Source organism: Dasypus novemcinctus, chromosome 10, assembly GCF_030445035.2.
Source record: "Dasypus novemcinctus isolate mDasNov1 chromosome 10, mDasNov1.1.hap2, whole genome shotgun sequence".
In the NCBI taxonomy this organism is placed as follows: domain Eukaryota; kingdom Metazoa; phylum Chordata; class Mammalia; order Cingulata; family Dasypodidae; genus Dasypus; species Dasypus novemcinctus.
The window spans coordinates 100,631,875-100,644,470 of record NC_080682.1 but is presented as its reverse complement, the minus strand read 5'-3'; the positions used below and the strand labels follow the sequence as shown (position 1 = coordinate 100,644,470).

The 12,596-nt window shown below is 38.2% G+C and overlaps 1 protein-coding gene across 2 annotated transcripts in view; it reads right to left on the bottom strand.

Annotated features, from left to right (window-relative positions):
• Positions 1-412: 412 nt before the first annotated feature.
• TRIM68 (tripartite motif containing 68) overlaps positions 413-12,596 on the bottom strand; it is a 39,500-nt gene continuing 27,316 nt past the window's right edge. The window contains exons 9-10 of one of the 2 annotated variants that reach the window (XR_011649954.1): positions 7,931-8,097; positions 413-1,848 (exon numbers count right to left, since the gene is read on the bottom strand). The gene's annotated coding sequence lies outside the window, so the exon portion shown is untranslated. The remainder of the gene's footprint in view (positions 1,849-7,930; positions 8,098-12,596) is intronic. The other variant, XR_011649955.1, reaches the window with a different exon arrangement.

Below are 12,596 nucleotides of genomic sequence, written 5' to 3'. Positions count from 1 at the left end.
GATCTAAGCCCCATCTCAATCAGAGGTGAAGTGGGCCTCACCATACCAGAATCCTCAGGATTGATGAATGAATGATGGACTAGAGTAGACTTACTGGCATTCTACTACAGATTTATTATGATTCTAGCAATGGAAGAATTTTGTGGCAGACAGAGTAAACTACAATGTAAACTGTAATCCATGCTTAGTGGCAATGCTCCAAAATGTGTTCATCAATTTTATGAAATGTACCACACTAATTAAGGATGTTGTTAATGTGGGAAAAAAATGAGAGGGATAGGGAACAGGGCATATGGGAATTCCCTATATTTTTTATGTAATAGTTATGTAATCTAAATATCTTTAAAAAAAATAAATACATATTAAATAAAAGAAGAGAGAGGGCACAAAAAGGATATATGCCAGAATATTAAATATTAAATCAGAATGAAACTTTATTGTTTAAAACTTCCAAGGACAATTGTTAAAAATGAATATAGTTATTTCATCTTTGTGATTCTCCCCATGCCCATAGCTTCTTTTTGTGACACAGTGAATAAAAAAAGCTACTGAATACAGATTCATATATCATGTCATCAGCTAGAGCATGGTCCTAAATTCTTCTTGCCTGAATTCTGGGACTTAATGTGAACCTTTGATGACAACAGCATTGATTATAAAATACAATGCTGGGGGTGGGGTGGGATGGGATCCCACCTTTGAGCAACTCCAAAGGGGCACAGGACTGTGAGGGGGAGGGGAATGGATCAGTGAGCCCAGGATGGAAATTTCCTACCTGATATTTTTCTTTTTCTTCATTCAGCATTTGTGGAGTCCTTCTCCAATCTCTATCATCCTCCAAAATGCTAAGTAAGTAGGATTTGTCATTGTATTTGCTGAATCTCTGGGGATGTTTTTTCAGGGGATGTATTATGTTGCCATGTTGATGATATCACTCTGAAGAACTTTCCAAGATCAGGGGTCGGCATGGCCAAGCGTTGATCACAGCTTTTTGATTAGCAACTTTGGTTTGCTCTGAAGGCAACTATTGTTCCTACTCACCTTGAACCTGAAGAGCCCTTGCAGCATTGCATGTGATGCAGGGGTAGTAGTGATGAACTCCCTCAGCTTTTGTTTATCTGGGAATGTCTTACTTTCTCCCTCAGTTTTGAAAGAAAATTCTTGCCAGATATAAAATTCATGGCAAAGGGAATAGGTAAACTATTCCAGTTGGGAAGTCAATTCTTTAGTAGTCTGGCTATCATTAGAAATGGTAGCCCTTCTGTTTCAGTCTGCCAGCTGCTGTGATAAATACCACACAGTGGATTCACTTAAACAATGGGAATTTATTGGCTCATGGTTTTGATGCTAGGAGAAGTCCAAAGTCAAGGCATTATCAAGGCAATGGTTTATCCCCAAAGTCTGTAATAATCTGGTGCTGGCTGCCAGAAATCCTTTGGTTTTCTTTGCTTGTAATTTCAGCCTTGCATCCCATGGTGATGGTTTCTCCATTTTCTTCTGGTTCTGTTGACTTCTGGCTTCCAGCTCTTCCCTGTGGTTTCTTTTTCCTCTGTCTGAATTTCTTTTCCTTATAAAGAACTCCTTTAATCCAGATAAGGGCCCAATCTTATTCAGTTGTGGCACACCTTAATTTAAATAACATCTTCAAGAGATCCTCAAAGAAGACGAGCAGATGCTGCCCCTGCCACAACAAGCAGATGCCACAAACCAGCAGATGTCACAGTCTGCAGGGAGCGGATGTGGCTCAGGCCATTGGGTACCTGCCTCTCATGTGGGAGGTCCTGGGTTAGGTTCCTGGTGCATCCTGGAGAGGTGAGCAAACAATGAGCAGACAGATGAGAGAACCATCTGGGGGAGGGGAAAAATAAAGTAAATAAATAAATCTTCAAAAAAATTAAAGTAGCACTGTCTCCATAAAAAGCACAATAGTTAATCACTGGCAAAGTCAGAGACAAACTGCTGATGTTAACAATTACAACTGACTTAAGTGGTACATTAGGTGACATTCACCAATATTGGCAGTCAAGGAAGAAAACAAATGTCAATGATGGAAGGTAGCTATATATCTATGCTATATCAAAACAAGGTGGGTTAGCATACAGGAAAAATGTAAATGGAGAGCGGAAATTAATAGTTCTAGAGAAACAAGACAATAACAATACCTAAAAACACACCAACACCTTTACTCTCCCTGTCCCAGATAAAGGTGCTACCAATAATTTTTTAAAAACTGTCTTTCACTGTCAAGAGGGCACTCATGAACTAAGAAATGTAGTAGACCATCAAAATTTTCCAAACATGCTCACATATACTTATTTTTTGTTCAAAGATTTTTACAACCATAATATTAGTGTAACTTCATGCTACATTTTAAAAAAATCCATCAGTGTAACATCCTAAGTATTATCAATTCTTTCTTCTTCACCCCAAAGAGCTACTGAAAATTACAGGGAAACTATTTGACATAAATAATATTGCTTGATTTATAAAATTCTTTCCTAAAGAAAGAATCTACAGCTGCAGAAGCTTGAAAATGATTTACAAAAATTGTTAAATCACTTAAAAATTGTTTGACAATATTCACTTCTTGTTGTAGACCCCCACTGTACACACAAGTATAAACACTGCTTCCTAGGGAAACAAAAGAGGAAACATATAATAGGAGAGCTGAAAAGTCTGGACATTTCCTTTCCAATTGATATTAAAGGCAATGTCTTTAAGACACTTCACTGAAAGGACTATCATATTTTCAATACAAGAATGCCGTCTCCAAAGTTTTTTGAAAAATTAAAAAAACTATATAGCTGCATTAATCAAAAAGTACTTATTTTGTACAATACTATGATAATACCCTAGAATTTCTTTTTAAAAATTGAAAGAATAGGCAACAAGTATCAAAGAAGGACTGTTATCTGGAGTCTATATAGAAGCTCTTTGGACTTTCTTATTACACTAAAACAATGGTGCTCTTAGGATTTACATTATTGTACTCTCCAATACAAAGTTTATGGGGTGTGTTAAAGTATACAGTACACCATTTTCATACATGTACAACACTGGTGAAGAAAGTGTCTTAAGCACTAATACTGGATGTAGGCTCTGGTTTTACCAGTTGCATATTCTACAACTATTATATAAGTAAAAATCTCTCTTGTGATCCTAGAAAGTGATTGAAGGGCAAACTGATGTGGTAGCTTTCTTCTGCCTCTTAAAAGGGCACCACCACAGAAAATCCATTTAAGATGTTGATAGGTTTAACAAAGTTGGAACATTGGCATTGCTGAATTGGGCAATAGTTCTTCAGACCTGGCTCAGGGCTACAATTCATTTAGTATTTTAGAGCACCTGACTTGATGTCTTTTTGCAGGCCTTCCCAGGTCTGGAGTTTTTCTATCATTTGCCATACTAGATCACAAAAAATATCACTACCATTTTTTATTTTGCAGAAGATTCTAAGAATGCACAGTTTTCCATTGTCTTGCTAGATTTTGACCTTGCTCCTTTCCTATGACTCTTTCATCCTCCAAGTCACACTTATTACCAAATACAATCACTGGAACAGCACCAGTATCTTTTACTCAAAGAAGCTGTTCTCTCAGATCTTTTAAATTATTAAATATGGACTGTGCTGATGGGATAAACTAATGCAAAGCCTTGTCCATTTCATGTACCAATCCTTCATTGCTGTAGTATCCAAAGATTTCAAGCATACACTCTTGTGCATCTATTTCACCTTGCTTTCTATAAGAATCTTCTATTGTAGGATTATATTTTTTAAAAATTCCTTGAACAAACTGCATGGTCAGAGCAGTCTTTCCAATGCCTCCTAGCTTATGCTTATGCATGGTGAGAGGTTGTCAAAATCTAGTACCTCCTCCTTTCAGCGGTCTGTGTAACCAGAGTTTCCCGCTGCCTCATGCTCCCTCCTGGTCACTGCTCCTGGCACCACAGCTGTACTCCCACTGCCATTGCCACTCTGGCTGGTTACATGCCTTATACTTATTATTATTTTTTGAATAATAAACTTCTTTTTTAGAGAAGTTTTAGAATTACAGAAAAATTACACCACAAGTATTGGAAGTTCTCATATAATTCCCCCCCATACCTACACATATAGTTTCCTCATTTATTAACATCTTACATTAGTGTGGTACATTTGTTACAACTGATGAACCAATATTGAAGCATTGCTCCTAACAGAAGTCTACAGTTTACATTATGACTTACACTTCATACTGTACAGCTTTATAGCACTTGAAATGTATAATGCATTGTATTCCATATTGTTTTTTCATATAGAACAGCTTCACTGTACTAAAAATGTCCTATGTTTCACTCAATCATCCCTATCCCTCCGCTCTGCACCCCTGACAACCACTATCTTTGTATCAATGTCACAAGCTCTTTCGTTAACATAAGATAACTACAATAACAATAAATCTACTTTGGTCCATGGACACACTCTTCCTTTATGCTTGTTCATTACTCTTTTTGGAGAGATTTGGGGTGATGTCTACTCTGACTGCTTCAGGCTGAGAGAGGACTTAGATATTATGGGGTAGATGGAAGGAACTGTTTTGCTTGCAGTTGTCGGTACTCCTTGTTTTTCAGCATAGGACTTGACCAGCATCATCATTTTTTTGGTGTCCAGGGCAAGCCCAAAGAACTGGAGCATAGGAGTTGGCTGCAACTCTGCTGGCATTCAGGACTCAACTGGCATATGAACAATCCAAAGACTTAAGTCTCTGAGAGATATATTTACAAAATACAGTAAAAATTATAGGTTCAAATAAAAGGAATAGGAGAATCACGATTTGGGAAGTTATAAATGAGTCCAGCTATGTTATATTGGTAAAGTAGATTATCATATATATTCCCGAATAGACACCAAAGTGTTGTTGAGTTCATGAAGCTGCCTGCCATGCCTATGGTGTCAAGATGTCACTGTAGTCCTCAGGAACACTTAAAAAATTTTTTTAAAAATTTTATTTATTTCTTTCTCTCCCCTTCCCCACCATTGTCTGCTCTCTGTGTCCATTTGTTGTGTGTTCTGTGTCCGCTTGCGTTATCTGGTGGCACTGGGAAACTGTGTCTTTTCTTTTATTGTGTAATCTTGCTGTGCCAGCTCTCCATGTGTGTGGTGTCACTCCTAGGCAGGCTGCACTTTTTTCATGCAGGGAGGCTCACCTTGTGGGGTGCACTCTTTGCAGGTGGGACTCCCCTATGTGGGGGCACCCCTGCATGACATGGCACTCTTTGCGTGCCGCAGCAGTGTGCATAGATCAGCATACCACAGGAGTCAGGAGGCCCTGGGGATCAAACCCTGGACCCTCCATATGGTAGATGGATGCTCTATCAGTTGAGCCATGTCCACTTCCTTCAGGAACACTTTTGTTTGAGTCTTTGCTAACTGTAACAGTGAAATCTGCCTGAGACCTGCATAACATAACTTACAGAATGACTTGCTGACTCACTCTGACATCTCTTAGCTATAAAAATCTTTTTATTTAATGTTTCCCCCTTTTGGTCAAGGTAGGTTCAGGAAAATATATGCTTTCAATTGAAAAGAAAATGACAGAAGTCATCATAATTTGGGTATTATAAGAAGAATGTGAATTAAAATATCTCAGCTTTTGAAAATTCTTCACCTTTCCCTCATCAAAACAAAGAAATAGTAATATGACAAAATGAATGTCTAAAACAAGAATTTGTAGATTAAAAAAAAATCTTCACACCAGAAACGAAAATCCTCATAAGATAAATGAACAAAAATCAGGAAGCTATAAAATAAAATTTGACCAGACTCAGTAAATTGAAGAAAAGGACAAAAATCATGTCTAGACTTAAATCTTTTGGCTGTCCATGTACCAGCTGGGTCCTGAATCTCAATGGAGTTGCAACACCTACTCTCCAGTTCATTGGTTTCACCCAGGACAATTAACAAGGAGGTGGTGATGGACAACTTCTGTACCAAAGAACCGAGAGAGTCTAGAACTGCAAGCAAGAGAGTCCCATACATTGGCTTCTTGGGATTACAGCCCTATCTCAATGAAAGGTGGAGTGAACATCACTATCCCAGAATTCTCAGGATCGGGGAATGAATTATTGACTAAAGCAGACTTACTGGGTATTCTACTATAGACTTATTGTGATTCTAGCAATGGAAAAAATTATATCATTGATGTGGAGACAGTGGTCACTGGAGGTACTGAGGGCAGGGAAAGGGAAAAACAGGTATAATATGGGTGCATTTTAGGGACTTGGAAATTGTCCTGAATGAAACTGCAATGTCAGATGCAGGCCATTATATATTTTGCCATAACCTACAGAATTGTGTGGGAGAGAGTGTAAACTACAATGTAAACTTTAATCGATGTTTAGTGGCAATGCTCCAAAATTTGTTCATCAATTGCAATGAATGTACCTCACTAATGAAGGATGTTAATGTGGAAAAGTGTGGGAGGTGTAGGGAGAAGGGGCAAATGGGAATCCCCTATATTTTTTATGTGACATTTGTGTAATCTAAGTATCTTTTAATTTAAAAAAATAATGTCTAGAAATGAAAGCTAAATTACAATTCACTCCAGAGGGAAGAGACTCAACTTAAAATTTTGTAAGACACACTGAAGATAAAATAAAAAATACCAAGATGGGAAAACAAAGAGTTTGGGGGTAGTGGAACGATTGTGAATCCCCCTTTTTAAAATGTAACATTTTATTTACACTAAGTGTCTTAAAAATATATTAAAAAAGAGAGTTATAGATGATCAGAGATAAAGTTATAGAATATAAGAAAGGCAAAAAAAATCCAAGATATATATGTATAATTCCTGGAGAAGATTAGCAAAATGATGGAAACTTAGGTGATCTCATATACAGTTTAAAAGGACATACTCGATACCTGGAAAAATCTGAAATTATCAACTCAGACCTATTTTGCTGAGACTATTAAACAGTGTGAAAAAGGAAAATTTCCTTTTGGTCTCTAGGCAAAGAAATCCAGTCATTTACAAGTAAAAGAAAATGAATTTATCATTAACACTTACTGATAACAACATAAAAAATCTATAACAGTAGAGCAACATAAAAAAAAAAAAAGGAAAGGAAGTGTGAGTAAAAAATTTACATCCAGCCAACTTGTCTTTCTTTATTAAGAACATAAAAAATGGTGCTAAACACAAAAGAACAGAATATTCCCTTCCTGAGGAATCCTAATAGAGAACAACTTTGATAGAACCAAAAGATGACTGCTGAAATGTTGACAAAAGTACTGCCAGAGAGTACTGAATATATGTAATTGTTACCTAAGACCAAAAAACGTGAAGCAAAGGTAGAAGAATGCTAAGCAAATGGTATATTATCTGACCAAGTGGAAAGAGTGCAAATCAAAATGAGAGAAGAGAGACAAAAGAGAAAGTAACAATTAACTCATTGTCATATAAGTGATAGTCAGGAATCAAAATATTTCACTTAAAGCTGACGAACAATATAGTAGAAGACTTAAAAAAAAAAAAGGAAAAGGGGAATGAAGGGATTTATTGTAAGATTTTAGTACAATGATACTACATAGAATAAAAACACAAACTACCCTAATACCAAAAGAAATACAAAGGTAGAAGAAAACAGAGCATATACAGATATATGGTAATTATAAACATGAAATAACATAATATAGTTGAGCACAAACATCAGTCATATCAATAATATAAATTTGTCTAACACACCTATTAAAATAAAAATCATTTTTCAGACCAGCTCACAGTGCAAAATCTAACCCCAATGGAACAGCAACAATCCCCCAAGTGCAATGGCAAACACCAATAAAGAACAACAGTCCAACAATGAGCCCTTGATAATGATGACTTTGCTTATGAGCCTGTGTGCCTGAAATATGAACTAGGCCTAGAGCTTCAGGTTGCCTAAGACTTACCTCCTTAGAACCTCCATGTTGCTCAAATGTGGCCAATCTCCAAGCCAAACTCAGCATGTAAATGCATTACCTTCCCCACAGCATGGGACATGACTCCTGGGGATGAGCCTCCCTTGCATCAAGGAATTACTACCAAGCACCAGCTGATGATGTAACTAGAAAAGAACCTTGAATAAAAGGGTCAACTCAGACCAGCAGAATATATCAGCCTACATGTAATATCAGGTGTTAAAAACTGCTTTTTAAGAAGAGCCCAGGGCCAGATGGCTTCACAGGTGAATTCTACAAAACATTCCGGAAAGAACTGACACCAATCCTGCTGAAACTATTCCAAAACATTGAAACGGAAAGAACATTACCCAATTCCTTCTATGATGCCAACATTACCCTAGTACCAAAGCCAAACAAAGACATCACAAGAAAGGAAAATTACAGACCAATTTCTCTAATGAACCTAGACGCAAAAATACTTAACAAAATACTTGCTAATCGTATTCAACAACACATTAAACGTATTATACACCACGACCAAGTGGGATTCATCCCAGGTATGCAAGGATGGTTCAACATAAGAAAATCAATCAACGTAATACACCATATAAACAGATTGAAGGAAAAAATCACATGATTATATCTATTGATGCAGAAAAAGCATTTGACAAAATACAGCACCCTTTCTTGATAAAAACACTCCAAAAGATTGGAATACAAGAGAATTTTTTGAACATGATAAAGAGTATATATGAAAAACCTAAAGCCAATATTGTTTACAATGGAGAAATCCTAGACTCCTTCCCTCTAAACTCAGGAACAAGACAAGGATGCCCACTGTCTCCGCTTCTATTTAATATTGTCTTAGAAGTACTTGCACGAGCACTGAGGCAAGAACCAGAAATAAAAGGCATTCAAATTGGAAAGGAAGAAGTCAAAATTTCATTATTTGCAGATGACATGATCCTATACATAGAAAACCCTGAGAGATCTACAACGAAGATTCTAGAACTCATAAATGAGTTTAGTAAAGTCGCAGGATATAAGATCAATGCGCAAAAATCAGTAGCATTTCTGTACACCAATAATGAGCAAGATCAGGAGGAAATCAAGAAACAAATACCATTCACAATAGTAAATAAAAAAATCAAATACTTAGGAATAAATTTAACTAAAGAGGTAAAGAACTTATACAACGAGAATTATACAAGATTGTTCAAGGAAATCAAAGAAGACCTAAATAAATGGAAGACTATTCCTTGTTCATGGATAGGAAGACTGAACATTATTAAGATGTCTATCCTACCAAAACTGATCTACACATTCAAAGCAATCCCAATAAAAATCAACGCAGCCTTCTTTAAGGAACTAGAAAAACTAACTATGAAATTTATTTGGAAAGGAAAGAGACCCCGAATAGCCAAAGACATACTGAAAAAGAAAAACGAAATTGGAGGAATCACACTACCTGACTTCAAAACATACTATAAAGCTACGGTGGTGAAAACAGCATGGTATTGGCATACGGAGAGACACATAGACCAATGGAATCGAATTGAAAGCTCTGATATAGAACCTCACATATACAGCCACATAATATTCGATAAAGCCACCAAACCCTCTCAATTGGGAGAGAGTGGCCTATTCAACAAATGGTGTCTGGAGAACTGGATAGCCATATGTAGAAGAATGAAAGAAGATTACCATCTCACACCTTATACAAAGATCAACTCAAGATGGATCAAAGACCTAAATATAAGAGCCAAGACCATTAAAACCTTAGAAAGCAGTGTAGGGAAACATCTACAGGACCTTGTAATAGGAAATGGATTTATGAATATCTCACCAAAAGCACGAGCAGCAAAAGAACTAATAGATAAATGGGACTTCCTCAAAATTAAAGCCTTCTGCACCTCAAAGGAGTTTGTCAAGAAAGTAAAAAGGGAGCCCACACAGTGGGAGAAAATATTTGGCAATCATATATCTGATAAGAAACTTATAACTTGCATATATAAAGAACTCCTATATCTTGAAAATAAAAAGATAAACAACCCATTTAAAAAATGGGAAAAAGACTTAAACAGACACTTCTCCGAAGAAGAAATACAAATGGCAAGAAAGCACATGAAAAAATGTTCCAAATCTCTAGCTATCAGGGAAATGCAAATCAAAACTACAATGAGATACCATCTTACACCCATAAGATTGGCAGCTATGAAAAAAACAGAAGAATACAAGTGCTGGAGAGGATGTGAAGGAAGGGGAACACTCATCCACTGCTGGTGGGAATGCGGAAGGATCCAACCATTCTGGAGGACAGTATGGCGGTTTCTCAAAAAACTAGCCATAGATTTGCCATATGACCCAGCAATACCACTGCTGGGTATATACCCAGCAGAACTGAAAACAAGGACACAAACCGATATATGTACACCAATGTTCATAGCAGCATTGTTCACTATTGCCAAAAGTTGGAATCAACCCAAATGCCCATCAACAGATGAGTGGATCAATAAAATGTGGTATATACACACAATGGAATACTACTCGGCTGTAAGAACAAACACACTACAAACACATGTGATAACATGGATGAATCTTGAGAACCTTATGTTGAGTGAAGCAACCCAGACATTGAAGGACAAATACTACATGACCTCAATGATATGAAATAAACAAGCTGCCCTAGATAGCAAGAGACTGAACGATAGGCTTACAGGAAATTGGAGGGTGGAGGAAGGATATGAGCCGATGTCTGCAGGGGGGGAATTTAAGACGAGATGGTGGTAAGTATGAACACAAAGAAGAGATAAAATGGGGGCAAGGGGTTGCCTTTGGTTGGGGCTTTACGGGTTTGAGGGTGGCTGGGGAGGGATGGTTGGGTAACGTTGCCCAAAAGTGGGGGGAGGGAGGGGGAGCATACGAACACAGGAGAGGGTCAGGAGGTGGTAGAGAGTAAAATGCCGAGAAAATCATATCAAAATATAATAAAGAGGGTTACCTGTTTAGAATGCTCGGAGGGGAGGGTCTGATGCAGGACGGGCTCCTGGGGAATGCCTAAATGCTCATTCTGCCAGAGTGGGTGACACCATGGGGTAAAATCCCAAGTAGTGAGAGTGGGGGTGGACCCACATCCTGGGGAGGACTAATGCCACCAAATAGAGGGAACTGTATCCCTCGAGAGAAAGGGTGGCTCCCAGGGCATTGGGGCAGTTGAGCAAGTTAGGCCCTGAACACTATTCCATCTATTTCTGGAAGTGGCTCCTCAGGAAACGAAGGTTGGCTGTCACTGTGGGCACCAAGGTGGAAGGGAAAATGGACGTTAAATGTGTGGAACCAAAGTAAAAGGGGGGCAAGAGAGGAGTTTTTTGAGAGTACACAAGGATGGATATAAAACATGTAATATTACACCATAACATATAGGAGATGACAGACTGATAATGTAAACCATAATGTAAAACATAGGATAACTAAAAATGTAAAGAACTGTGTATCCTAAAGTATGCACCATAATGTAAGCACAGATATTACCTTGTTAGAAAGCTAATATCTCAGACTCTGTACATCACCTTAAGTAAATATGATGTGAAAAGGGTGTAAGAGTATCGCTGTGGAAGGAAAAAGGTTTTGTGGTGGATGTATGGGAGTGCTGTATATTATATATATGCATTGCTGTGGTCTAGGACTCCTGTGAAGAAATGCTGAATAATTAGGGGGGGGGGGGAAGGAAAAAAAAAAAAAAAAAAGGAAAGGATGTGGAATTTTTTCAAGTCAACATTCTTTATCTAAGTTCTTTATCTAACTTTATCCAAGTTCTTTATCCATCCTTTAAACCCATCGCTATATACCATTCCCTAGTAAGGGACCATGACATTATATTGGGCTTCAAATTTCGGGGAGTTCTGGACCACAGAGTGTTTCAACAATGGCAATGGAGGGATACTGGTATGGGATACCAATGACAGGTGATATATGGCTGACAGGGAGCTGTACAGAACATATGTCCAGGGGGCATGGTAATGATTGGATATACTCATAGTGGCAACAATTAAAAACCACAGCAGGGGGGGTACTGGGTTCCTGGCCAGTGGTGCTCTGCCGCGGTCCCTAGGGGAGCAGCGACAGTCTCCCAGGTACAGCGGTGGGGACCTGGAGGGAGTGAGGGTTCAACAGTGAGCCCCTGATGCTAATGACTATGCTTGTGAGCTGATAAACCTAAAATAAGAACAAGGCCTAGAGCAACATTGTGCCTGGGAATTTCCTCCTGTCAGCCTTCATGTTACTCAAATGTGGCCAGTCTCGAAGCCAAACTCAGCATGTAAATGCAATGCCTTCCCTCCAGCGTGGGACATGACACCCGGGGACGAGCCTCCCTGGCAACGAGGGACCACTATCAAATACCAACTGATGATGCAACTGGAAAAGGACCTTATACGGAAGGTTCAATGCGGATCAGCAGAATATCCATGTCTACATAAAATAACATGACTTTAAAATGCTGTTTGACCTAAAGTAAGGGGGAAATGGAAAGGAGAAATGAGTTTATATGGCTACGAGTTTCTAAAAAAGAGTCTGGAGGCTGGCAGAAGGATTGCCCTCATGCACAACTGAGCAGAGTCAGAGAGACAGATAAAGCAGATACAACCCCCAGATATTGGTTCCTTTGAAGGCTAAA